This window comes from Patagioenas fasciata, chromosome Z, assembly GCF_037038585.1.
Source record: "Patagioenas fasciata isolate bPatFas1 chromosome Z, bPatFas1.hap1, whole genome shotgun sequence".
Classification (NCBI taxonomy): Eukaryota; Metazoa; Chordata; class Aves; order Columbiformes; family Columbidae; genus Patagioenas; species Patagioenas fasciata.
Genome location: NC_092560.1, coordinates 70488742 through 70515535, shown reverse-complemented (window position 1 = coordinate 70515535; position 26794 = coordinate 70488742).

Genomic DNA, 26794 nt, shown 5'->3' with positions numbered 1-26794 from the left:
TTGGTACAGGCTGGAGACTTTCTCTCTTAGCACTGCAGCTCTGCAGAAGAGGACTTGAGGGTGGGCAACAGGATGCATATGAATCAGCACTAATCTCTTGCAGCAATGCAAGAGTATCACTAGTAGGTCAAGGGAAATGTTTATTCGTTTACATTTGATGCTTAAACAGCTGCATCTGGAGCAGTGTTCTGTTAAATGAGTAAATTTAGAGGGAGACCATAAGGTGGCTAGAAGCTGGAGCATATGATATTTGAGAGGTTAAGGGAAGTGTGGAGAAGACTAATTACTGTCTTCGGCTGTCTAATGAGGGCTATAGAGAAAAGGGTTATAGAGAAGACAGATCTTGTCCCTTTTCAGAGGTGTACAATCAAAAGACAATGGATAGTGATCACAGCTTGCAGCAAGGGAAATTCCAACTGGCCGGAAGGAAGATGTTCTTCACCATGACAGTGGTTAAGCACGGGGACATCATGGGCTCTCCATTCTGTGTCCGCGGACATTTTCGAAATTTGACTGAGAACAACCTGAGTAACTTGATACAATGCTGCATTTTGCCCTGCTTTCAACAGGACTAGAGACTGCTGGACATCACTTCTAATCTAGACTATTCTATGGTTTTTATGATATGTATAAAACGACAACATACAGAGTGCTGCTATGTAGCACCAGAGACTGGAGGGGCTGGAGCAGGGTGATGTTAGGTACTGCTGAGAGCTGGAAGAACCTGGATCCTGTTACTTTGGTGAAGCTTTGGATGGTATCCACAGCATGAATTGCCCTCTTTAGGATCCTCTTAAAAAATGAATGACATATCGTATTTATAAATGAAGGTTTGCACGACTTCATAAAAGGATTATTCCTGGAGATTAAGCACTGCAATTTATAGATCCCTCCTCACTGAGTTTTTTCTCATGGGTAAATTTAGAACCTTTCTTAATGGTTCCTGGAGCCATGTGATTTTGGGAGCACTTCAATTTTTGTTTACAAGAAAAAACTGTGGGGAAAGTCTTGCAAAGGTTATCATGCCAGACAACTGAGTTCCTAGAAGGCAAGTAAAAGACTTCAGATGCGTTAAAAACAAAAGGTTTGTCAGGATTTTCAAGCTGGTCTCATGATTTTTCAAAGCCTAGCTTGTGCTTTGGTGCTGCCTGTGCTCAGCCACACTGTACAGAGAATAGGTTTGAACAAAATTCTCTCTAGGATTTTGGAAATGCACTGCTGGAGTTTTCCCCATCACCACAGCATGAGAAACCAAGCTCCTAGAAAGAAAATAAGTCTAAGGTGATATCCAGAAAAGAATCAGTGAATGCAGGCTCACCTCCAGCACTTAGGAGCTTGGTGTTTGCATCAAAGAGACCCCAGAAAGGTCACTTGAGATTTAGCGAAAATGGAAATACAGCAAGAATGATTGGTTTCTGCTTGCAGGAGCAAAGGCCCTTATGGCACTGCTCGTTTGTGCAGCACAGGCAGAAGCTGTGAACCCAGGAGGATTTTGTTTCTAGCACAGAGGACTTCAGTCGTTAGAAGAGAGGGGTGAGAGGGCAGCACATAATGAAATTGCTGTGGAGAAAAAACTGAGTTGATTAAACACTTTCTGTTTCACTTTCTAGAGATGGAGGGATTCTCCCACTGCCCACGTTTTTCCTCCTTGGTTTTAAAGATAAAAGGCCTTCCTGCACAATCTTGAGATTCGTATAGTATCTAAACACCTTTAATTACTGTGATGAATTACATGCCTGCCATTGATCTCATTGTTTTTATTTGCCCCAAAGTACTAATAGGCTGTTAATTTTGTCTTTTAAAAGTACAAAGTTTGAAGTGTTTCTGTTTACTTATGTTAATAACTGATCCCAAGAATCAAAATGAGCTGTATGTGACTAATTGACCGGTTCGTTTTACTGTCCTCCGTGGCAATGCTGATAAGTTTTTTTCTGACAGTATGTAAATCAAGCTCCTATCAGCAAGAGAGGCCTTCCCTGGAAAAAAGCAAAAGGAGCAGGCAGGCTACAGTTATTAGCTAGGAAGAGATAGCAGCCACTTGGGGACAAGGAGTTGCCTTTGGCTGGAAATAGCAGACCAGGGAGGGGGATGGGATTTAATGAGCTGCTAGGACAAGAGACCTGCAGTGTAATTAACTCCCAGAAGATCTCATTGAGCATTCAACAGAACCTCCACTCAGCAATCCTTCCACCTTCATCAGAATTAAAGTTTAATTTGGTGTCAAAGGGCAGAGGAAAGACCTGCATTATCAAGCGTGGAAATCAATGAACCGTGTGGAGGAAAAGGTCGCACAAGCACTCTGGCAGCACAGAAGGTCTGAAGAAAAAAGTGAAGATATAAAATTGCTCAACACTTACTCATCAGTGGGGGAGATGGATGTTTCACTCCATAAGTTTGTCACTACCTCTGTTTCAATAAAAGAATCCTCATTTCCATAGAAGAGGGCAGTGAATGCCAAAGGGTACAGCAACAGGTTTTCCTCTGTACCAGTGGTCATTGTTTCTAAAGCCTAAAGAGTTGTTGCAGAATTTTTTACCTGGCTTAACACAGGTGAAGGTGTTAACAGATAGGTGAAATAAGAATTTCTATCCACAGTGGCCTTAAACATTTCAAGATACCTTAGCTTAGTGCATTTTCTTAGCATTACTGGGCCATGTGTCTACCCTGCTACACCCATAGGTAAGAATACTGACTACTGTCAGACCCCCAGTTGCTATATGGCAAGTTCCTGAGTAACAGCTAGCAGTCAAAATCAGTGCAGGTCATGAGTAGCATTTAGGTAGGAGAAAGAAAGATAGTAGGAAAGTACTTGCCACTTTCAAATACATTCAAGTTTCCTGAACCGCAGATGCTCCCCAGCATGGTGGAGCCCTCTCCCTGGAAAAGCACGGCAGTGAAAATGGCAGAAACTCATCTTGACAAACCTGCCCCTCTGCAAGTTGGTCCCTGGCCTCTGCTGGGTAACATCACTCTTGTAATGAAGCAACCTCTGCTCTTCCTCTGCCATTCCCCATCAGCCAGCTCCCATCCTGTGCTGTATCTGCTGCAGAGACCTTAGATACTGTCCTATTACCTGTTGCTTTCTGAACAAAGCATGGCCTGCTTGGGGACACTGTAAGACTGTCATAATCACAGTGTTTGGAAACTAGAACAAATTTTAATTTATCTTCAGAGTAAAAGTAGTATCAACAGAAAGACAAACGTATGTGAAATATGTAAGCACAAATACTCTTAACAACACTTGGCCCAAAAGCAGGTAGCTCTTGGGAAATGACGCTACCTCCAACCACACAGTGAAATCAACTAAACTCTGAGCTCTTACTGCTTATTTTGCTGACAAAAAAAGCACAGCAGCCAGAAGAAAAATATGCTCAGTTCATCCTGCAGATCAAGTAAGTGCTATTTCTTTGTGTGGGTGGACTGCAGAAAGTATAGCTTGTCCCCTATCTCAAGGAAAACCTTATAGTCTTTTTGGAGCAGTAAGGTTTCCTGGTCTATCTTTACAATTTCCAAGTACTTTGCCATGCCCAGGGGAATGTGACAATCCCAAAAGCTTGCCTTCATGTAGAGGATTTTTGCTGAGCTGAAATTCACAGCCTCAGCAGACTGTAGGCTAGTCTGCAGGCTGCCTGCAGCTGGTCTTTCAACTTGGGCTGTACCTGCAGCTATTTACACTTGAACTCTGTCTTCACTAGTCCACATTCATTGGCCTTTCCCTCCATGCTTGCCTTACAGGTTCCACCACACCAATCTTTTCGGAGCCACAGCTGATCTTATTTGGACATCACCAGGCTTTAGCAGTCATTCTGCTTCCCTCTGCCAGGTCGTATGAATCCTGCATGCAACAGACCTCCTGCCATAATGAATTTTTACATCAGACATCCAAATTACAGCCCATAATCTTTCCTGCCCATCCCTCATAGAATACAGTGGCAGGACAGGGAGGCGTGTATCAGTGGATGCTGTGATAATTTGTAAGACCAAGCCATAGACACCAGCTGAGGAAGTTGTGCACCCCGCATATTTCTGGAGTAGAGATCTGAATTAACTCCTATCTTGCTCTACCCAATCAACCCAGGGCAGGCCAGGATACTTCCCATCTGGTCCATTCACCATCTGATCAAGCCAAGCTTTGCTATAAGGCTGCAGCAGAGCAAAGCCACACCTTTTCAGCTGCAGCTTATCACAGTTTATCAGCTAGTCCCTTGGAGAAATGATGGAAACCCCATCTGAATTGCTTTCAGAATTAAGCCATTAATTTCCAGCCACTTGAGCACTAAAGTTGGAATTAGCCTCACAGAAAGCAATCTAAACCTTCTACAACTTTTACACAGAAAAAAACTTAGAAGCTCTTGATACATGGTTGTGATGCATTTTACATTACTTGAGTGTAGATAAGGCCTTCATAAATACCTCACTATGGACAACCTAATGTTTTTTTCAAATGTTATGTCAATGATTCCATCATTATTCAGATTAATTCCTCCAATGACAAAAATATAAAAGCAGAAAGATCAGCATCCATTCTCAAATCTTTGTACAATGACCATTTCACACTGGAAGCCACTAGCTTACAAAAAACCAAAAAAACAAACACCCCCCACTCTGCTGCTTCTCTAAATTGCATGCAAAATCTTTCCCACAAATTCCACTGCACAGAAGGGGATTTCAGTCTTGTATAAATTTTTTTGTGATTAAGCCACAGATCAGTAGCGTGAAAACTCTCCAACATCCAAACTTATTTGCCCATCAGAAATGTGTCTTCATTTTCTCACAACAGCTGTAAAAAAAATGTAACTTTGCAGTTCAATACATAATGTGTGCTAGCAAGTTTCCATAAACCTACAGAATAAATTAATATGGATACACAAAGAATTTAGCCAACAGCAACAAATCACAGGGCTATGTTTTAAAAGTGTCTGCTTCACAAAATAAAGTAAGTTTTCAAGATGTTTCTGTTTGACAGCTCTGTATAACTGCTCTTCTGTTGAATGTGGCTCAAGTGTGAATTAGAGTTAAAAATTCTAATAAAAGGAGACATTTTCATTAACATTCATCCAAACTGCCTGTGTTACCACAAGTTTGCTTTGATGGTTTTCATAATCTTCTGTGTTTGCTTTCTGCACTCTTTACACTAGATCTAATTCACAAGAATATTTCCAGTAAGGCTCATGAGTTAGCTCAGGTTATAAATGTTTGCAGAACTGCCTCCATAGCAGAGTGCTGGTTACAGAGGCAGCCAGCCTGTCTACCCGAATGGTACCATGTACCTTCAATGCCCAACATCCCACACTGAAAATGAACAACTAGTAACACACTGAACAGTCTGATCTCTGCCAACTGGCCATAGGCAGCTAAAATGAACCTATATCAATCACTCACTGTGTATTTTGGAGAATAATTTTTTTTCAAAGTCTTTGTATGGTTATTTTGCAAGCAGAAAAGTAGGCAGAATTCAAAAGAAGGGGAAAAGAACATTTTAGGCCAAAATGGGTGGGCTAAGACCATGTGGGTGGCCAGCTGCAGTGGCAGAGGCTTGTATGGCATATCTCAGCTACATTCTATCGTTTGCTCCTGCCCACACTATTTGCTGGAAATATCATTATCTATCTATTTAGTCCATAGAAACTCAAGCCAGAGCTTCCTTTACATTTGAATTTTTCCGCAGTGAAATTTGATCTTTTGGGCTGCTGAATTGCTCCTGCAAAATGTTGAATGCCCAAAAATGCTCCAAACTGCACAGGACAGACAGCACAGACTACTCCTTTGCTCCACTCCCAAGAGGACCTTGCACTGGGGCATACTGATTTGAATGATAACGCAAAACTCTGTCAGGAGCGTGAACAGAAACCTCTGCAATCAAGCATTATTTTGAGCTTCATGCTCAAGGCAGCAAGACAACCAAAATATCCTCTGCTTCCAGAGAGAAAAGCTAACATCCCCACCTTGTTCCAGCCAGCCCAGCCAGATATCACATAGCACCCGTAATTCTCGATAACCCTTGTGGGCCCTTTGGGTCCTTTTGTTGCCCCTGTATATTTTCTTAGGACACAGTATTTCTGATGACCAAGTGTTTGGTGTGTCCATAGAGAAAGGAAGAAGATACAAGCTTTATTGGTGTGATTTATCCCTCCACAGAAAAGAGCACATGAGCATTCCACAACTCTACTGGTGGATGAGTGCTGTCTACTGCTCCCTCTTACCCTGAACAAGAGAAAAGAGATGTAATATCAGCCCTGTGGCACTAGAGGAACCACCTGTGCTGGGCAAGTTTTTGGGTGAAGAAAGCTGATTTCTGTCAGGAGGGAGCTGGAAGGCTGCCTGGAGCAGGAGGTAGCAGTTCTCGACATCACAATTGCATTTTCTTGTATTTTTCCCAACACGCAGATAGTTTGCTTTGAAATTGCTAATGTCAAGGCTGGACAAAGTCAAATGAATCCCTGTGCATGGAGTATAAACCTTCTGGACTGCTATAAAATAAATAAAGATTCTGTTGTATGTGCACATTAGCTACTGAACCCTGTCAGCTACAGCACCCATTAATCCCACCATCTAGGCCATGTATGAAAGAAGACTGCCTGCAAATCACATATCTTCATTCATCAGTGTTAATGCCAAGATAAATGGTCTAGTGCTAACTGTCCCTGATGCTGATGAAGCTATATACTTAGTAGCAAAGGAGGTTTCTCCATTTACAGACAAGTACCCAACCACTAACATGAAGAAAGTGTTAGCAAGTGTTCATTGCTTTTAAGGATGCTGAACCAAACACTTAATGGAGGAGGTAATGGCTTGAGAAATGTATGTCTGGAGAAGAAAATTAGGGAGAAGGCTCACACTACATCATATAAAGAAAAACCTGGAAGAAACTGTGTGAGCTAAGTTTTTTATAATAAATTACATATACACACAAACAAAAACTTTGTCCCCTAAAGCACAGTGCATTGCTACTCTATTAAAATGTCTTCCATGGCCAAGTCAGGTTCCTAGTCCTAAGGACCTTGTGACAACAACTGAAAAACTGCAGCCTCCTGCTCCCTCCCACTATCTCAAGTAAAATTAATAATTTTGGACCAAATACAAAGTCTACACAAGGTAGTCGGGTCTTCCTGTGCACCTAAATTGATGGGTCCCTCAATCGCAAGCATGGCATGAAGTGGATTCTGTCCCTAGGATGAACTAAAGAAACAGTCAACCACTTCCACCTGAGGAGGTGCTGCAGAGAGAGCAACACCAAGCATCACAGCAAGGACGTTGTTATTCTGTTTGTTCCCTGCATGGGAAAGAAGGCTCTGCAGACATGCTATGTGCTGTGTGGTGAAACACCTACACAAAATCCTGCAGAGTCAGGCTGAACACAGTTGCTGACTGAGAAATACACAATCCCAAATACCTTAAGACACATCTTCAGGACTTACCGCAGGGATGCACCGTCAGTAAGACCTTTTATTTATTCATGGACACTGTTACTCTATCTGCTGAATGGCGTTTGAGACATACACACCACAAAGCAAGACGAACTAGTGCAGCGAGATCACTGGAAGAACTGCTGACGTCAGGCATCTTTAGTTTCTTGTGATTTCCAGGCATCAGATGTGGCATGTGGCAGAGCTGGGGCGCAGGCTGGGAGACAGCGTTATGTCTCTGTGAAGATAACCTCTGCCTTCCTCACACTGAGTCATATGTATCTGTATGATGCAAATGCTGAACTGGTCAGTAGCCTCAGGAAAATCAGCTCCTAGGGGTAAAATAATTTCAGTGCAGGACTTGTGGTATACACACTTTACAGTGAAGCAGTCTGATTTAAGCACTTGCCTTAATAAACAAGCTCCACATCTATACATTTCTTCTCCATTGCTGATATTTCCATTTGAAAAAAAAATGCTTTCAAGGAAAACTGATTTCTAAATAAAAACATCTTTGTCAACCATCCCAGAAGTTCTCAGAATTTGGAGTCATTAGTGTAACCGGGTAACATAGGATAAGCCCTGGCCATAACAGAACTGTTAATGGATAAAGGATAAGACTTAATTTTGTCATCTGAAGATTACATTACTTACTATGGTTGGAAGTAGGTCAAGTGCCCTCAGGAAACAGCTATTTGGTTCTCACTGAGAAGTAGCCTGATACTCACACATTTCCAGCTTTATTAAAACCTCAGTATGAGGCAAAGTCAAGGATGTCAGCTTAGTTTCTTGTTGCACTGAATGGACAAGAGGTGGTGTTTGAAAGGAAAGGGTTTATTATTTTCAGTCAGACACTCATGCAAATCACGCTGTCAGTGAATCACATGCAGAGCTGTTTAGTTTCCCAGCAGCCCACACAAGACCCATAATGTGAGGAAATAACAGAGCTGGAGGGTTGATCTGGCAAGGCGGTATGCACTGCAAGGCCATGCAAGAGCTTAAACGTGAGCTTAATTTAAAGGACATGAGCAATCCCCATCATTATCTTTTCAATGGAAGCACTTACGCAGTTGGCTGACAATGGGATGAAACAGAGGATATAAGGAGAAATATCACTGCATACTAATAGGAATGGTGACTACCATGGAGGTAGCTAAAAGGGATTTTCATGGATGATTGTGTGTTGGGCCACCAGCCTTTGGTTTTCTAGCTAGAACTCATGTAATCTACCTAGTATATGCTCTGTCCTGAGTAATGTTTTTTATCATTGTTCATCTTTACTTCTTTGATGCTTGCTTTTATTTGAGGAGAGGCAATGGGGATTCAGTATCGTATAAGGAGAGTTAGATGAATTATGTAACTGTAGTGGGTGTTTCATGAAAAGATTGAAAACTAGGCCAAGTGAGCTCCCTGTCATAGATATTTTTTACTTGCTAAGGGGAATAAATTGATGTGGCTTCTATTCCTCCAGTTTCAAAAGAAGGCAAAACTCCTCAGTTTGCTTTCAGATTTGACAGAAAATTCATGTGATGCTTGCGGGGGGAAAAAAAAAAAGTCCTCCAAGACAACCAAAATGAAGGAACTCCTTCAAAATATCTGTTCTCATTTTAATTATTTCAGAACACAACCATAGTACTAAAACTTAGAAGAAGGTTACAGGGGAGGCAGGTGAACAGAATAAAGAGTGATTGCCTCAAAGGGTAGGTACAGTAGCACTTTGCCAACCTGCTTTGCATTGCTCTGAATCTCTTCTCTGCTCCTGTTTGAGAAACTCAGGAGTCCTGTTCATCGATCATTCAGGCTCCAATACGCTGGATGAAGGCTACCATGAGGACACCATGAGATGCTTACAGTTGAGGTCTTGTATCTCACCCATTCAAACTGGGTCCTCTACCTCATGCTCTCCATGGATGGCAGATGGAGTGAGCCAGTGAGGATCCTGAGGACAGGTAGCTCTAATGTAGCACATCCTACACACAAACTCATCTGGACGTTTTCTGCAAAGCTCCAGCAAGTAACTCAAACCAGATGCGAGGACAAGGGAGCATCCCCATAGCACACATTGGGGAGTTAGTACCAGTCCTGCCCTAGAGATCTGCAAGTGCAACCCTTCTCACAGGCACACTCAGGTTGCTAACTGCATCATGTCTCTGCAGGTGAGGAAAAGAAGCACATCTATTACCCAAGCTTAGCTCACTTGGAATGATTATTCCCTTTGTACAGCCCCATCATACAAGATTCTCATGCTGAACCAGGGGGATGTGTGTCAACACCAGGGAGTGGATTAGTGACAGAGTATGGGTAGAGAATTCTGGGATCCCCTCCTGTCCTCTAACCACACCTCTTTTTGGTACAAAGGTGGGTTTTTTTCTTTTGTCAAACAACATCTGAGGGGAAAAGGAAAAACAGCAAAAACTCCAATAGGTTTCAAAGCAGCTTGTGCTACTTGTCAAAGCCTTGGACATGTCCCCAAGTCCCAAGCCAAGAAACTCTTAGTAGCTTTTGTTGGAAACAATTAACACTTCAACTTTATCTTTGTCTTCTTTCAGACAGCTATGAAAAGATTGTCAAAAATGACAATACCAGCATTCACAAGGGCTGGCTCAGTCCTGCTTTGTCTAAGTCTTTGCCAGCACATGCCTTCGCTGGGAAAGGGCAGCCTGAAAAGCCTGAGGAGTCTATTTCTCTTGAGCTTGATATTCAGGAGGAAAATTCGCTAGAGCAGGAGCAATGGAATTACACAGTCAGTGCACAGAGACTACAAAACAACTTAAATGGCTCTCAAATACCACATTAAGCCTGACTCCCAGCAATAAGACTTTTTCCCATATTAATACAAGATGCTTTCAGGTAGTTGTCAGCTCTTTCTGCAGCTGGCATACTGCATTACTGCCAGGAATCTGATGAATCAGTGAGGCTGTTGTTCTTCAGCTAGGGTCAAGAAATGTGAAAGGAAAAGAGGGGAAACCAGGGTGCCTAGCTCAGTCCTTGGCCTCATCCAGCCCCTGAAATGTGTGAACAGGGGAACTATATTCATTTCACTGGTTGGGAACAGAGTCACTTCACTCTTGTGATGACAGTACTGGTCAGGAATATAGCCATGATTTCAAGTGAGTTACATCAACAGGAGGCGGGAGTCAGAGGTTCTACTTTGTGTTCTTTAGACTATTTATGCCCTGAAGAACAAGCAAAGCACACAATCTGTTGCTAACTCCTGGCTTAAAATCAGGCCCATGAATTCAACCACAGCTGGAAGATAAGTATCAGATTCTCACTAGGTCAGTATTACCCAATAATAAATTAAAGCACAAAGAACCGTGACGCAATCCTTAAGAGCCTGAAAACTGAAGTCTATAGTAACTGCAGGCCATGGCTCTTAAAAACCTTATGTGGTATTCAGAATGCCACTGATATCCAGATAAAAATCAGAAGTCTTTAGGGAGCTCTGTATGTGCCTGCTGCCATGTAAATTTGAAATCACTGGTCAAATCAACACCTATTTTTCCTGCTGAAGTAGAAGTCAAATTTGATTTGTGTGCATAAGAAGGCTAATTCTGAAAGCCAGTCTTTGTTCTGGCTGGCTTGGTTATGGTCATGAGTGTCAGGCTCATCTCCATGGGACCAGTTCCCCACTACTGTAGATTGTCGGGGACAGCATTCTTTTGCACTTGTGAATTTGGTGTCGTGTCAGTTGTGTAGTGATTGCCTGATACAGATTATGTACTGTTCTCATCATTTGAGGGGGACACTTAACAACTGCAACACTCTGCAATGTGTGACAATGCTCTTAGTTACTCTATCTGGGAAGTATTACACTTCAAGTCCCATCATTGCAACAGTTTGTCATGGTCTTACAATGGGAAGGAATTCAATAAAAATCTGAACTTTGGGGTCTAATGACCTACCAAGTGGAACAAATGGCAAAAGTGGGAATTTCCTCTAAGATCATTCTGTCATCACTCTAGGATAATTCAGATTTGGGGATAAACAGGGTGAAAATATCCAGCAGGGAAGAGGATATGACAAGAAGATCCCTGTCTCTAACAGTGGGACTTCAATTAATGAGTGACAAAATGCTTAGATTACTGAAGTTCATATGGTGGTTGCTATTGCAGGCGCATCTTCTTCACAGATGCAAAGATCTTGATGCTTTTACCCGAAAACCAGTATTTTGAAAAATTAGTTAATCCAGCGGTTCTGAAACTTGTGGATGGAACTCAAATGCAGCGATTACCACACGATCGGCAGAGGCACCAGCTTCATCAGCACTCAGCTATGTCACTCTGAATAGCAAGTTCCAGGAGCCTGGCTCTGCAATACAACAAGCTCCTCTGGAAGGCACAGTGGAAGCTGATACAGAAACTTGGATTAAGATATGAGATGCATGTGGTAGGTTACGCCACTCATGGTCTGGTAGAGAGTTGTGCCAGAGCTGGAGCTGCTCAGTGGGCTTCCCTAGAGGAGAGAACATTCCTACTATTGTCAACGCGATGAGACCATGAAAAATTACGGAATTGTTGCCTTTGAGAGTAATGGCTGCAACTTTTGGGCCAGATGCGTCCATTAAGTGAGAGTCTGGTAGCAGCTGTGGATGCAACAAGACTCCAAGGCTGTGATCTATTCTGGCAACTGGCTATGTCCAGTGGTGCAAGAAGAGTTATATAAAGACTTAGGGCTGCTTGGATTGAAGCAAATAGGGTAACTACACTTCCCGGGGGTGGGGGGGGAAATAAATGAACAAACCAACTTGTAGGAGGTAAAATCATTAGTGTGCAAATAGATTTTAGTGCAGTAAAGACATCTACTGAAAGGTATTAAATAATATTAAACACACTAGAGTGGAGTTACACATAGCTCCCATTTACTTTACTGAACTGAAATAGTCTATTTGCAAATCTGCCTATTAGCCGAAATGGAATGAAAAGCTATATATCAAGAAAAAGAAATTGTAAGCTTTGTTTAAAACAATTATAATGGCAAATTTTTATGGGAAGTTACATTGATAAGGAAAACTCCTGAATGGTTCTATGGGTAGTCATTTTATTATCAAAAACCTGATACTAGTAAGGAGATAAACAAGTTGTGTCTCAGTTTCATACAGCTTTAAATAAACAGCTGAGATTTTGGTTTGGTGGTCAAATAAAACCCCAAAATTAGGTATCAGTCCAGGTAAAGTTTAAACATTTCAAGATTTAATTCAACAAATAAAAAGTAAAACAACAAAACAGATCCTACTCAAGTAATTTAGCAAAAACAATGAAAATGAAGGGCTAGTATTAGGCCCCCATCTACTAAACCAGTGAGGTGGAACAAGTATCTCTAATTAATCAATAACCCAGAAGGCAAGGAATTAATTTCTGGATATTCCCTGAATAATATTTTATATGGTATTCAGAAGGGAAGGCAGCATGATACATACAGGGGATTTCTCCTACTTTATTCTACTAGCATTTCAGTTTGCTATAAAATACTTAAATACTCAGAAACCAAAGGGAAAGACAATTATTCCAAAATTTCATGATAAATTGGATGCCCCCTGAGAGGTAGGATATGCACTTCCATCTTAATTTCAAGGAACATTTTCTACAGAGTGAAAAAACATGCACAAAGGAGACTGGGAGTGAAACAGAACTTTGAGGAAAGAGCCTGCAGGTCCAGGAGTGAGGGCACCCTCTTAAATGTGGGGGAACATTAAGATTTGAATTCCAGGTTCCTGTATCACAGACAAGCATGCTGACTACTATCTGTTTAATAGAAAGAGGGATCAACACCTCCTCTACTTCATGAGTGCAGCCAGGAAAAAAAAAAAAAATCAGCCTGAAAAATTTAACTTGAATCCATAAATAGAGTTTCCCGTGAAGCCAGCAGATTTGCACCGGCACAAAACTGATTAGTCACACTGGAAAATGAGGCTTTCCATCTACTAAAGAGATTTTACAGCTGAGGTCGACATGCTCTTGGAGCCATGCTGTTTCTTCATTCTCTCCTGATCAAATCTCCTGGGTTATACAGTGGGAAGGTTTGCCCTTCTTCTATTCTGTCTGACATTCACTGACTCTCTAGTTCAACAGTGAATACTTGGTCACCTTTGAGGACTGGACTGTCCGTCTGGAAGTGCAATTATATGAACTCTAATACTTTTATACAACCACAGGATGCAGCTTAGTTGTCCTCCTCTTGGGACTGGCTTCAATATAGAATTCAATAAATAGTGAGATGAAAGTATTCGTCAGGAGCAGCATATTCAAGACCAACATATAAGCAAATTAAACACATAATTTTCCCTCACATTGAAAAAAAAAATGGAGGGATGCAAAGGTTCTTTTCCACAGTATATTTCTTGATTAGTCAAATGATTAATACCTGCTAATTCAATTTTTACTGTATAGAGTCCACTTTATATCCATATGGCAGCTGAATTCCTTGGAAAATTGGGCCATCACTGATTTTGTTTAGTTTTTAGGACTATGTTCAAACTCAGTGAAGGTTCAGACATTGGGTTAATATAACAGAATTTCAAATAACATCACCTTGAGCATAGTGAAGTAGAAGGCATGCTCTAGGCTGTAACCAGTGAGGTGTGTTACCAGAGTTAACTTACCTTCTCTCGAAGCTAAAATCAGCTCACTGATTGATTTGTTACCTTATTAAATCACAGGTCTGGGGCTTTGATCTGCAACATCTTCCTAATTATTTTTGTGCTATCTCTGGCAACAGGCAGCATCTCCTGGAATAAGCAGTATGGGGACACAATGACACCATCTACATCATTCCCTGTGCAAACCCACTATATCATCAACATGTGCTTGGGACTTCCAAAGTCAGAAATACCTCTTTTTAAACCTTTCTTCCTTTAATTTCTTCAGTCACTATTTTAACCTATGTACACTCTTGGCCTCTTCAGATCCCTGTGGCAATATTATTATGAGTGGTGTGAGAAAGTACTTCTTTTGTTGGTTTTAAATCACTTGCCTGAGAGTTGCTTTTTACATCGACAGTACTTCATGTTTTCAATAGTGGATTTTATCTGTTACTTTACTGCCTGGTCACTTCAGGTACCTCAGATCCTTCTGTGGTTCTTCACAGTAAGGTACCATTTCAGCTAGCCTGAACGCTTTTCTATTATCTGCTAATTTCATCACCTCACTGACCATCCTCCTTTCAGATCACGTGAGCATGCTGGATAGCACAGACCTTTTCATAGATCTTGCGGAATTCCTTTGTGACTTCTACAATGCCATTGGGAAAAACAGCTTTTTTTTGTCCTACATTTTAATCAACCATTTATTCCCGGAAGGACCCTTTATTTCTCTCCTGCCATGGAAATTTAGTAACCATTAGTTTTTGAAAATCCACATTTTGTTGTTGTTGGTTTTTTGTTTGTTTGTTTGTTTTGTTTTGTTTTTAAATCCATATATTCAATATTATGTGTGTGTTGACTCAAAGAACACTAATGCCTTGCAGAACACACCTTTCCTTTTTAAAAAGTGACAATGACTTTTCTCATATATTCCATGTCCTCATGATCATATTCTTCATTATACTATCTAGTTTGTTCACAACTCAAGTCAGGTTTACTGGTTTATAATTGCCTAAATTCTCACTGGAAACCCTATTTAAAAGTTAGTGCCATATTCAGTTAACATCTAGTCACCTGACACAAAGCTAGTGTAAAGTTACCAAGCTCCAGGTAGTACAGCAATTCCATATCTGAACACGTACAAAACACAACACAATACAGTCTCATCCTGGAGATCTGCCAGTCTTCAGTTTATTGTTCTATTATTTTAATTTGCATTGTTTATCACATCTAACTTGACAGTTGGGCTCAAGATGAAAAAACTCAGACTTTCCAATATAAAAACCCACATGTTCAGCCACTGGTGTTGAACTACACAAGAGTGGTGAAAGGACATACTTCTAATGTAAGCCTATGCAACCCACCTGAAGTCTCTGTCCTTGAGTTTCCTATTTATTAAAGAGAATAATAGTAGTCCCTTGTTCAAGCTCCTGTTCATCTTAAATCATCCAGAGTGGAGGTGTCTGCAAAACTGCTTGATGCAAAGTGAGATTCTATGCTTGATGAGGGTATCTGGGCCACTCAGTGACACCAGCCATAAATAATGATCATAAACCAGCACTGTTATATCACTCAAAGGTGATCTGGCATCCATTTTTGGCTGGACCAGGCCAGGACTATTGGGACTGTCCTGGTCTTCTCTCAAAAGTCTTTTTTGGATGTTATTTCATCCTGGATTTTTGCCTGACGGGATTTTTTTCCTGTCTCTGTCCCAAGCCAGGTCTCTGGAAAAAGACCTAAAGCAATTACACTGGAATATTTCCATCCTGCTCACAACCCAGTCTACAGTTAGCAAAAAAAGGTTGCGTCTATTGGGAAAGTTTGGCTTTACTGTGGAATTTAGGGACCTGCCAACTCTGGCACAGGAAGGAGCCTCTGAATGAGGCAGAAAGAGTCTCATGAGATACCTGTACCCACTACAGTCCACATACCACTACCTCTCAGTTTTCTCTTTGCACAAATTTGGTAACTACAAAAGAGCCCAAATTATTTCCTTGAGCTTTGTGTGCAGGGAGAGTTTATTGCAACACCAGCATGCTTCCTGTACTTCGTGGATATCCACCCAGAGCTCGCTGCCTGGATGCCCATGACAGCAGAACTTGTAGAACACCGGCATCCTATAGGTACAGTAACTCCAGGTAGCAACAATACACATTATCTATTGTCTGTGCACAAACTGGCTTGCATTTGGTAAAGTTGGAGCACACTGAGCTAAAAATTGCCATTAAAAGCGTATTGAAGAATATTTGTATTTAGTCTTCTGAAACAGAATCATTTTGACACAACGCATCTGAGGCAAAAGAGCTGAGCTCTAGAGTTGTCAACAGAGGCCTCCCAAAGGGTAAGCTTGGATTAAAATACTCTTCAGCTTGTGTTTACAAATGGGCAGGGAGTACACACGGACGTGCAAAGCATAAGCAAGCCATACATCAAAAGGGAGGTAACTAGAAGCGTGGGAAATATAGTTCCTACTGACTACAGGGGTATGTTGCCACTGTTGGGACTAAATGACTTTCTAAGTAGCATCACGTGTTTGCAGCCAGACTTGCCAAACTTGTACATGCATCTGTGGCGTAAGCAGGTTTTCACTTAATGAGGTGCCTATTTCCATAAAAACACAGACGCTGCAGTAACACAAAACAACACGGTCATTAGGCTGCAGTGGAGCGTGCCAGTTGCTTCAACACAGGCATCAACAGAGCCTGAAGGGACATTGCAGGGTTGTCATCGGTGAACTGGCTGCAGGGACACAGGGAGGATGGGCGTGGCAGACACGGCACACTGCAATACCCACTTTCATTGCAATACCACCAGCAACATTCACAGTCACTGCAATAGCTGGGGCAAAAGTGTGGTGGCAACAGGAAGCTGAGATGTGTCTGTGATGTATGGAAGTACTGGTCACTGCAAATGAGAACCTGGCCAAATACCCATGTTAACCTAGGTCCTTGCAACCTCCAAGTTTCTCAAGGGGCATTTCCACAGACTGCCTCAGGATTACCTGTGCTAACTTCAAGGGCAGAAAAGGAAGAGGAGAAAATTCAGAGAGCTGTTATATCAGAGAAACTAATCGAATACATGCCAGCCTGAACTCTGGGCCTTTTCTGTATCCATGTTTTTCATCAGCACACTGGTGTTTTTGCTGCTAGGAAGAATGCAACAAAAAGAATAACTGTTTGGTTTGCTGAAGAAACCCAGAGGGCAGGAATACCCATGCACTCTGATGGAACTGCTGTTTACTAGAGATATGGTAGGAAAGCAATTCAGGGAATCTCTGAGTGGCATAAACAGGCAGGGCCAGATCAAAGCTCTTCTAAAGACAAGATCCAACACCAGTGGCACAAGTTCTGACTGCATGCATAGGGAATCATCCCTTTTTTCTCCATGACCTAAATCATGAACACTGCCAGACTGGGTCTTGTTTCCCAGGGTGATGCAAGAATGTGAGAACAGGGTAAGAACATGCGTGTTTGAGATTGCTAAACAAATCTATGTTCTTTTGTGGCAGGCAAAAACTAGCAAGGGGTGGTCCCCCTTCCCACAATGTAAGTCAAGAATAAAGTGCAACTATGCCTATTTTCTTACATCTGAGATTCATTCTGGAGCCACCAATAGTGCTACAGCTATCGTTGTCTTTCTGAAAACTATCAGCCCTGTTCACATGCTGAGCTAACATTCATTGGGGCAATTTTCTGCCAAGCAACACCGATTTTTTATTGCCCAGACATAAATGCAAGTTGCTAAAGCAGAGGCACAGGGATAGTATTGTAAATATGGCTATTTATTGACAGTCTTGAGAGCTGAAACATGCCATTTTTAAAGTACTTTAATGCCTAGGGGGAAAAAAGGTCTCAACATAGCAATTCCTCTTTCAACTAATACTTTTCTTACTTTATATACTTCCCTACTTCCAATATATGTCCCATGATAGCTCACTTCTTAACTCAGACTCTACTGGTGCTCTACCAGCTCTCTGTCCCTGCTTTAACTCCTGTCATTTCACATTCTTTTCCCAGTAGACTCCCAAAGTATACCATAAAAACAGCAGACTGTGGATGTCCTCCAGAAGGACTGTCAGCACACAGGGTGAAGGGAGGGAGCTCTGCTCTGCCATGCCCAGAGGGATGTTCTCAGAGCTGGAAAGGTCCCTGGTAGCACTTAGAGCCTCATGAAGCAGCTCTAGGGCTTGCTTACAGGCACCTCAGTGGCACCTTCAGGCCATGCAGGCAGCTCTTTTGGTCATGCAAGAGTCCAACAATGAATAAGCACAGGGCAGCACCGGATGCAAACCCCTTGGCTCAGAAAACATGCTCTTCCCCTCCTCCAGGGCAGGCAGGGAGGGAGAGCAATGTGTTGATTGCAAGGCTTTCTTTGGGCTTTTATGGAATACCTGGAATTTTTTAAAAAACTCCTCAGAATCTCCCTTTCCTGCTGCTTGCCCACACAGATGGTCTTGTGCAATTGTGTTTATTGTCACTCTTCCGTTCTGAGCGCTGTGCAGGAATGCCTGAGGAGGCAGCTGGCACCATTGCAGTAACTCCTCAGCTTCCCAAACCCTCCGCTCCACAGAGAAAAACATCCTGCAGAGGATACAGACCCCTCTTCCGTGAACTCAATGCAAAGAGGAAGGTGGGTGAAAGGTATTTTGAGCCTGCTGCTCATCTTTCCCCATTGGAAATCAAATATAGCAGAAGCCAAGGAGCTGACAACTACTGCTCCCACTCACGGTGTGTGGCACAGTTCCTTTCAGAGCCCTCTTTCCTGCAGCATTTAGTTATACACTGTCAAACCCCCACATGTCACCAAGGTCTTCTTCATCCTCTTTTTAGCCCTCTGGCTGCCTACATTATATATGACAACAAACTGAAATTTTGCATGTCGTGTCAGCAGTTTTTTGCTTTGCAAAGCATTCTCTTGTTCTGTCTGACAGACTGTACTTCATTTCTACCCCTCAGGAAAGGCGATTTTCCCTTCTGCAACAAGAGGAGCTTATTTTTAAACCTCAGCTCTAATGGGAGCTGTCCACACTGTGCCTGCACCTATTTAATTAAATCAGGTCAAATAAGTCATTTTTTTACTTCCTGCAAAGAAATGTGATAAAAAGGAATATACTGCCAGGAAAAGTAATAGTTGTTTTGTTTGAGTATTTTTAAAGAAAAAGTAAACATGAAGTTTTCCATGTTTAGTTAAAAGTCAAGAGCATGTGACTGGTTCTTCAACAACATGAACTTTCCACAATCAAGTATACTTTTCTGTGAAATGTGTTTCCAGCTGAGAACCAATTTCACAGATAAAAAGCCTTCTTCTTTTCTTTAAAAGACCAGATTATTGATCAGGCATGAGCAATACTCTTATTTCATTCTAGGATGTATTATTTTTTGTTTAGTTTAAAGTCTGTTCCTTATTACCTTCAATTAAACCAATAACTCAAATTTTAAATGAAATTAGGGTGTCAGAATGTATATTGGTTCAAAGTATACAGTTTCTGCTTCTCTCCCTCTCTTTTTTTTTTTTTTAAATGAAAACTGGTGAACCCAGCTATTTCTAAATTTTCATACACACAGGTTCTCAAATATATATGCCCAAGTATGTGCATAGGATGATATTGGTCCACATTTGCACATACAGTTGCTCACACCTTGAAATAAGCACTTAAGTTCCTGTGCTGCCTGCAAAGAGGTTCCTTAACCTGGGACATCAATTGATTCATATGACGATTAGTTCCTCTACAAAAGGTTATTTCTGCTGGTAAAAGGACATTCTTGAGATTCTGAGACGATACTGAATCAAATGCTATTTCTTCCCACCGTTTACGTGGAAGCTTTGCATTAACTTTTACTGCATTTGGAGATGAAGAAATAGTTTGTCTTTCTAAGAGTACAAGATTTGTGCAGTTGCATTGCCTCTGTGCTGTTTTCTAGAAGAATAACTTGTAAACCCTGCGAGCAGTTTCAACCAAGTTCAACACAACAGCAGAACTCTCACAGATATTGAATCTTGAAGTTTCATGAGAACAGGTGATTTGCTTTCCACATGGTACAAGTATCCCAAGACTGCAGTTTGCTTCCACTCTCATTACATTTGTTCATTCACTTGCAAGTACTCTCTGGGGAAGGAAGTGGTACGGAGAAGGGGAGACAGAAGCACAGACTGAAGAGAGTGGGCTAGAAAGCGGGGGTTGCGGCTAGCAATCAAAAATGTGCACACACACTGCTCGGTCCATGGCTTCCATCCACTCTACATCTGTAATCTCCCCTGACAGACCTGACATCACACACAATGCAATCACTGGCACAGGAGGTGCACAAACAGATGCAGCAATGTGTTAACAAAGGGACTGACGAAGGAACAACGAACGAAAAAAAAAAAAAAGACCAACCTTACTTGTTGGCATTAAAAAATATTGCTCCCAGGAAATTTAGAGACTTTATATAGTGTAAGCTCAGCTGGACGCATGCAGCTCACTTTTATAGTTCAACTGGATCTGGATTCAGACACTTATTTTATGCCAGACAGTTTATCCAACCTGCCAGCTGTACAATGAAGCCATATTTTACTATTCTCTGAGACAATTTGGCTTCCCTGACCTGAGATGTTGCACAAATACCCACTGTGTAAACATAGATGCTTTTTCATTGCTAAAATGAGAGATTATCTAGCTTTATTGCTTCTGAAAAAGATGTAAAATTAATATACACTTTTTAAAAAACTGGAAGACATCATAGTTCTTCCAGCAAAAGCATGGCCGGTCACCAGGGCATGGCTACATGTTTGCAGAACCAGAAACAGATTTTACAAGACTCACTTTCCTTTTTTTGCATCATTAAGTTTATTCTCCTTTAAATATACATATTGAAGTTGCACTTGAAAGAAAGGTGATGTTAGATGATTGGAGTAAAGTAGATAAACAGTATTGTCCAGACTCCTGTTGGTTATTTTTCTCTGTATTTTAATCCTGTTTTTAAGGCTGGTAGGCTATTGACAGCCTTGGGTAAGCCATCAGAGCTCAGATATGAAAAATCGGTGTGCCGTGATTCCTTACTCAAGATGCAGAGAGACAGATCGAAACAATCTATCACCATGCAAGCAAAACTCTTATTGCTTGGACTTCATTTAAATTCACACCATCAGGGCTCTGGCATGCCTTTCTACTCAGTCGATATTTGCAAAGAAATTGTCTGGGTCCCTACTGTCCCAGAGTGCCCAAAGAGAAATAAAGGTACATAAAAATGAGCCACAGCTCAAATATCAGTCTTAGATCAAATCATTTCTATACTGGAGCCTCTTCGTGGAGGTTCAAAACAGTCCTTGCAAGCACCTACTGTGCTGCAACTGACATCACCTACATCTTATTATTATTATTATTATTATTATTATTATTATTTGAGAGAGAGAGGTGCATTCAGAGATACCCCTCTATCTCCATTGCTGCTCTCTGAGCACCCTGCTTGTGCTAAAGCACTAAATGTTTTGGAAAACGCCAAAGTGCAGTCAGTTTCCGTTTACCTCAACAACCTGCTCAGCACCTGGCAGCATCCAGCCCCAAAGCTGAATTTCTGACTGGTCTTGGCAAGTTTGCATCTAAATTTGCAACTAAGGTCTAGCCACACATGAAATTATGGTTCCTCCTTCATTGGTATAAACTTCAAGTGAAATTTGAGTTGAGAAAAGACCTTGCAGCAGAATGAATTTCTGACACTTTATGGTTAAAAGAACTGAGAAGCGCAATTCAAAATTGCTGCTTATGTAACAAGAGCCTGAGAACTGCCCTAATATTCAATTGAGGGAAAAGTAACTGAAGGAGAATTGCTTGGAGATCTGCCAGAAGGATTTTAACAGCTGTAAGTTGAAAAGTGATTAATTTTGACAGCAATAAATGCTCCATGTTCATAAGTAATTATGTTTAGATTTCCAAGGTGTTTGAATTATTTTCTGTGTATTATTAACATTTTATTATCCAGATAGGAATTTGGATTATCTTTCTTTAGAAAATTTATCAAAACCTTTTTTTTTTTCCCTAGCAGGTACCCACTTATGCTGGGAAAGGAAAAGTGGATGCAGCCTGGAATTAATTGTTCAGAAGAAGTGGTCTCATAGAGAAAAGTGACCATGTTTATTCCATCTCTTGAGGGAAGACAAGGGACGCCTGTCAGGGCAAGCCCAAGAAAAGAGAAACACCAGGTGAGAAGTCTCTCACAGGCAGTACCACCAAGGGGCTATGTTCAAACTGTTCGCCAGTTTTGTTAGCTCTCTTGACATACAACAGCTGCTACCAAAGCCATAATAGTTACAGAATATAGTCTCCTGTGAATGGATAGAAGCATAAACCTGACTACATCAAGACAAAGGGCAAGGGCAGTAATGGTGAGCTAGAGCCATTGCTCAAGAATACCACATCATCAAATACCAGCATTGGGGTGGTCAAGGTGAAGTAAAGTGATTGGACTTCATGGCATTGTGCTGGATCTTGAAGATGTCATAGGAACAACCTAGGGGGAATGAAAGATCTGAACAGGTAGTCTTGGAAGTTATCAGCTGAGGGCATGTCATCCTCAACCATAAAAGAGCCTATAGGTATTAGTCTGTTGAACATGCAGTATGGTCCAGGCCATAACAGAGCATTTAAACAGAAAGAAAAGCTTCCCTGGACATGCTCTACCCTAAACACAATCCAGTAAAAACCTCCAGTCAGCCACGAAGGGTGACAAGTCCCATTACTTGCAGCTATGGCAATGAAGGGTTTCAGCCCACCAGTTGTAGATTGCCACCCTCTGAAAGCCACCCTTGAAAAAACTCAACCTATCATTGACACACACACAAAGGGAAGAAGTGAACAAAGCCAGCTCCAGCTCCCTAACTTTGAAAGAACTCATGCAGGTGGCTGAAGATAAGAGAGCCCAGAGGAAACAGATAAAACAACATCCCTTAGGAAAGAACATGGTTGGGAATATTTTTCTTGCCATAGGAAAACTCTTCGCAATTAAAGTGAGAGAAGTATGTTTGCTGTGACAGCCAGCTCTGAGGGACTGCCAGTTCTGGCACACAGACCTCTGAGGCACTCACAATGAAATGCTGCCTTCTGAACACACACGTACTGCCTGCACGAGACAAAAGCAGCAGGTTCAGTTTTCAGCAGATTTTGTGAGGTACACCCTGTATTGATAAAGCAGACGTCAACCCTCGGGTCTGCCCTCACTGGAGGCTTATGCCCCATCCTGCAAGACCAAACTAAGCAAGTGGTGGAGCAGCCCCCTGTGCAGGCTGGGGACCACCAGGTCATGGAATGGGAGGCGCAGGATGCCGTGCTGGCGTGGCAAGTCTGTTGCTGGGCACATCCCAACTGTTACACAAACATGTATGCAGTCTCAGTGTGGAGGGGGAGAATGTTTCAGCAAACCCTTCTCTCTGCTGCAGATCACCCAGCATGTGCAACACTTAAGAGAGGCTGATTTGGTGACAGTGCACTTTTGCCCTAGCATAGGAGATTCCCAGGTTTGTATATAATCTCCTGACTTTCCTCCTCATTATGAGAGGCATTTAAAGTATTTGCCAAGCCCTTGGCATAGCTGTTGAAACAAAGAACTGGTAAAACAAGGAGAAAAATGCAGTTGCAATAGCGCAGTTACATTTAGGAGGTGGCACATGGGAATTCTTTCATGCTCCTTTGATCCAGACATTTGATTGATATTTACACTGGTCTCTTCTAAAGCCCATGATTAACTTCAACTGGATACACAGATTTGAAATGGCTTCACTTCAAGCTGGTTAGTTAGCTCAAAGGATCATTTCTAGGCTGGGTTGTAACTGGGTGTGTTTCCTACACCAGTGATCCAAGAGGATGATCGTTCCCACATTTCCCTTCCTACCTGATACCAGGCTCAGAGATACCATACAAAGATATGAGGTAGGAGCAAAGTAGAGAAAGAAAAGGCAGGTAAAGCATGGAATTTGTTGGGCCACACTTCATTTTCCAGGTGGGTCTGTTGAAATCCAGCAGAGAGCTAACGTTGCACTTAGAATGGGATTTTTCTTTCAAGGGAAAAATTACATGGCCCCTGTCAGTTCTTAGAGACCTTTCACAGCAGTGGGAAGTGAAAACAAGAGCATCAGGCTCAAATGTGGAAAGCCTAGCTCTTCAACGACCTCTGCATTGAACCAGAAGGCTTGTTGGGTGAATGTCCAGACTGCTCCAGTGTCAAATTAAACTGCTCAAATGACTCATCTGAGAAGCTGCCAAGAAGGAATGGACATTTCCTGCTCAGTAACCTCCCAGGGTTTTATTGCAGGAAAGGCTGAGCAGGGGCTTGGCATTTATCCCCAGGAAGCATCATACTTATCCAGCCCCTTCCTACTCACCACATCCCTGAAGTTAAGCAGCTTCAACTGCAAAATAAAGCAGCATGACTGCTATCGTTTGTGTCACTTCCACTCAGCCATGCATTTAGCTGCTTGCTTTATATGCATGGATTATCTCTTTTAATATTTAACTACATTACTTTAATCTTAGAAAAAGAGAGCTTTGGGAAGACAGTTAAAGTAAGCATCATGTGATCTTAAGTGTTTTTGATGTTCAATGTCATGGCATGTATAACGGCATTGTGCAAATTGGATTAGATTCAGAAACAGTCTTCTTTAGACTAGAGTATCGTGTGTTTATTTAGCCTCCATCTAGTCAGTGTAAAATGGAAAATTCCTTCAAAAACTGCTTACATCCACTCTCTTTTTGCTCACTCTATCATCAGCCACTTCCATCAGATGACAGAGCAGGGGTAGGACAGTTAAGGGAGGAAAGGCTGGTAAGAGGAATGAACCACTGTTAAACCGGAAAACTGTGTCGAACTCCCTGGTTGAAGATCTCCTTTTAAAAACCTTGTTTTCCCCGTGTATTTAGGGGATCACAGTCACAAAGAGGGCAATGCTGTGAAAGAATGATGACTCTGGGTCTCCTACTTGAGCAAAATGGATCGAGGAATAATTTAGGCATGACTCAGTTTGCTCAGATAAGTGTAAAAATTTACCATGGCTCCAGGATCAAACTTGAATGATTCTTAAACATGACACATAAGAAAAGAGAATCACAGTCCTGACATTTTTGATTTTCATTGATAAAATGTACAAAACATGCACCTCATCTCTAGGAACGTTTCATAGAATCACAGAATTATTTTGGTTGGAAAAGACTGTCAAGATCATGAAGTCCAAACATAAGCCAGCTCTGGCACTAAACCATGTACCTAAGAACCTCATCTAAATGCCTTTTAAACAATCCCAGAGATGGCAACTCAACCACTTCCCTGGGCAGCCTGTTTCACTGCTTCACAACCATTTTTGTGAAGAATTTTTTCCTAATATCCAATCTAAACCTTCTCTGGTACAACCTGAGGCCATTTCCTCTCATCCTATCACTTTCAACTTGGGAGGAGAAACCAACACCCTCCATGCTACAACCTCCTTTCAGGTAGTTGCAGACAACGATAAGGTCTCCCCTCAGCCTCCTTTTCTCCAGGTTAAACAGTTCCAGTTCCCTCAACTGCTCCTTATCAGACTTGTGCTCCATACCCCTCATCAGCTTCATTGCCCTTCTCTGAACTCTCTGCAACACCTCAGTGTCTTCTTGTAGTGAGGGGCCCAAAACTGAACACAGGATTCAAGGTGGGGCCTCACCAGTGCCAAGTTCAGGGGGATAATCACTTCTCTAGTCCTGCTGGCCACACTTTTCCTGATACAAGACAGGATGCTGTCGGCTTTTTGGCCACCTGGGCACACTGCTGGCTCATGTTCAGCTGCTGTCAATTGACACTCCCAGATCCCTCTCTGCCAGGCAGCTTTCCAGACACTCTTCCCCAAACCTGTAGCGCTGCTTGGGGTTGTTGTGACCCAAGTCCAGGGTCTGGCAATTGGTCTTGTTTAACCTTATACAACTGTCCTCAGCCCAACAATCCAGCTGTTCCACATCCCTCTGTAGAGCCTTCCTACCCTCCAGCTGATCAACATTCCCACCTAACCTAGTGTCATCTGCAAACTTACTGAGGGTGCACTCAATGCCCTCACCCAGATCATTGATAAAGAGATTAAACAGAACTGACCCCAATACTGAGCCCCAGGGAACACCACTTGTGACCAGCCACCAACTGGATTTGGCCCCATTCACCACAACTCTTCAGGCCCAGCCATCCAGTCAGTTCTTTACCCAGGAAAGAATATGCCCGTCCAAGCCATGAGCTGCCAGCTTCTCCAGAACAATGTTGTGAAAGATGCTCTTCCTCCTTAATTATGCTGAGTGTTGTTATTGTTACCCTCTAATAGTCAGCTATCAGCAAACTACTTGAACAGCCACTACAAAATGCGGCTGCACATTCACCCTGCAGAGAAAACAAAGGGGCAAGATTTGTTAGTATGTGACATGGAATTGCACTGCTTTCCTCCTTGTATGTTAGCTAAGATGCTAGTCTACTGCTAAATAGCTGGAAAGCTAGCTCAAATGCTAACTGTAGTAAGTGGGAATTTTACCAGGGCACTCAACAAGGCCAAAATCTGAGGCGACCTACAAACACAGATGTTAAATAGTCATTGTTCTTACATGAGAACTGAGCATAATTTATACCTGATAGAAGTAAAATATCTATGATGCATCACACTTTTAACAAGACCCATATATCTCAACAAACTCTCGCCGGTTTGGCACTTGTTCTTGCCCTCCCAGCTCTAGAAAGTCAACATCCATTCACATGAGCTTAGTGACCATGAGCATCTGTAGTGAACCCATATAATACATAAAATAGGCTACCACTGAGGAGTCCTCTACCTT